The sequence below is a fragment of the Myotis lucifugus genome, unplaced genomic scaffold, assembly GCF_000147115.1.
Source record: "Myotis lucifugus unplaced genomic scaffold, Myoluc2.0 scaffold_190, whole genome shotgun sequence".
NCBI lineage: Eukaryota > Metazoa > Chordata > Mammalia > Chiroptera > Vespertilionidae > Myotis > Myotis lucifugus.
Window position 1 is genome coordinate 2,601,063 of NW_005871238.1, and position 2,185 is coordinate 2,603,247.

General features: G+C 44.5%; 1 protein-coding gene across 12 annotated transcripts in view; it reads left to right on the forward strand.

The window, feature by feature from the left end:
* Positions 1-1,764: 1,764 nt before the first annotated feature.
* ZC3H11A (zinc finger CCCH-type containing 11A) overlaps positions 1,765-2,185 on the forward strand; it is a 36,300-nt gene continuing 35,879 nt past the window's right edge. For 6 of the 12 annotated variants that reach the window (XM_023760715.1, XM_006096921.3, XM_023760716.1 and 3 more), the window contains exon 1: positions 1,855-2,018. The gene's annotated coding sequence lies outside the window, so the exon portion shown is untranslated. Of the gene's footprint in view, positions 2,019-2,185 lie in introns of all 12 variants that reach the window. The other 6 variants (XM_014462808.2, XM_006096920.3, XM_014462810.2 and 3 more) reach the window with 4 other exon arrangements.

A 2,185-nucleotide genomic window follows, 5' to 3' on the forward strand; every position in this document is an offset into this window, starting at 1 on the left:
CATGCAAGTATAAACATGGCTTTCAAGAATACCCCTGTTACCTACTGGGTGGACTCATCTGGCATTATGACCCAAAGCTGTAGGGCCAGAGGTCAGATCTTGATATAAGTGGCATGTAGATTGTGGAACTTGCTTATTAGGTCTGGTTGACATGGCAACCACAGAGTATTATCATGTAAGGCTCTGGATCTAGGATTGTAATGTTGTGACTTCTTACTTTGGAAGAAGTTAAAAGCCCAAGTGTGAGGGGACTCAGGACCCAGTTGTGAGCTGGCTGGACTCCTTCACCAAGTTGGTATCTGGCAGAAGCAGCCCAGGAGGAAATAAAAGGTGCTGGAGCCCGTCTGCTTTACCATCAAGTGTATCCTTCCTTAGTAGCATAACTGTGTCCTCTGGAGTTCAGTAAAATGTAGCCACCTAAGCAAGTTCTGCTGAGCCTCTAACCCAGGGGGCATTTTAGGCGCCTAACTTACCAGTATAATCTATTTAAGTATATTTTAAGACTACAAAAAAGAAAGAATATAAGCTAAATTAATGAGATTATTTCTCAGGAATGAGATTAATAGAGATTTAAACTTTCTACTCCATTTATCTGTATTATTTACATTTTTAAAAAAAACACACTCATCTGTATTACTTTTATAACCGGAGGAAAAAGGTGCCAGAAGCCGGTCCATCCTTGCTGCTTGACACAGTCACTGCAGGGAAGAAACATCTGCACAGCATATGTTTCAAGGGACCTGGCGTATATGGCATACTGTTCTTAATATGTTTGCTCCCTTACTTAGCACTATGTGTTTTAACCAAGGTCACCTCTCCGAGAAAGGTTGTTTCCCCAGGTGGGGATTTTTCCCTGGAGTTAGGGATTAACAGGACTAAGGAAGGGAATAAATCAGTAAAACCCCTTAACTAAGTGCCAGGCGGGTAGTTAATCACTTTAACTACAAACAATCATGCTTAAGCTACATAATCTTTACTTAGGATAATCTCCTTCAGTTACTTCCTTGTAGTAACTGAACAATAGAGTAGTGACCTTGGAATGGAGATAACAAACGCCCTAACCTTTGGAATAGAATGGATAGGATTAAAATCAAAGCCTAGGATATAAATACAGATGTAACGGGACAATAAAGGGAGAACCTCGCTATGCTGATCAACTGAACGCTGTCACCGTGTCATTCCTTCTTTGCCAACTTGGTCCACACCTTTGGGAACCCCTGGACCTGCTGGGGCTGGAACCCAACAAAAAGGTAAAAACATTCAAATGGGAAAATACAAGCTAATGTCAATAATTGAGGAGGCCAAAGCTGATGTTCTTCCTTCTCCTCCCCAATCCCTCCTGAGCTTTTTAGTGACCATGAAATGTTTTTCCAAAAAAAGAAAAAATTTTTTTTGTATTGGAAAAACCCAAAAACCTAATTTCACTTCTTCAAATAAAAATAAATGCACAAATCCTTCAACATTGCATGGGGAGAGTAATTTATTTCTAAATTAGATGTCTACAGCTGGGACCATTTATTATTCATTAAGCCAAAGTTTTTTTGGTGAGAGAAAAACTGAGCGCCTACTGTCTGGTAGATACAGCTCTCGCAGCTTTCTCGCTTAGTGCCTCATTTGATTTAAAAACAAAACAAAAACCTTTTTTAAAAAAAATCAAAGACGGTTTCAATAAATCCGTTAACTTTATAAAACGCGTTCATGGGAAAGGAACGGCCTCCTTGGCCTGCCGCCTCCGCTGTCACGTGACTCCGCGGCTAGAACGCCATCTTACGTATCGCCTCATAGAGGAACTACATCTCCCAGAATCCTCGCGATTGCGTCGTGCTGGCACTTTTAACCGCCCGGTCTTAGAGCGGAGCCTGTAGCCGGGCGCCATCTTTGACGCTGGCAGTCTTGGATATCTGCTGGTGCTGCTGCTGTGAGGACGGCGGAGGGCAGCGGCTAAGAAAGAAGAAAGACGTGGCAGCAAGCGGGAGTCGGGGAGAGTGTCCTCGGTTCGGTAAAGTTTCTGTTCTCCGGTAACTAAACCCGTTTTTTGATTCCCGGGTGGCTTGGGGCCGGGGAGGTTGGGGTGAGGGCGAGGGGAGTGGCCGCGGCCTCCCCTCGCCCCTGGGTCGCGGCCTAGTCCGGGAAGTCATAGCGGGTCCTTCAGACCCGCCGTACGACAGCATCCCCTTACCCCCTG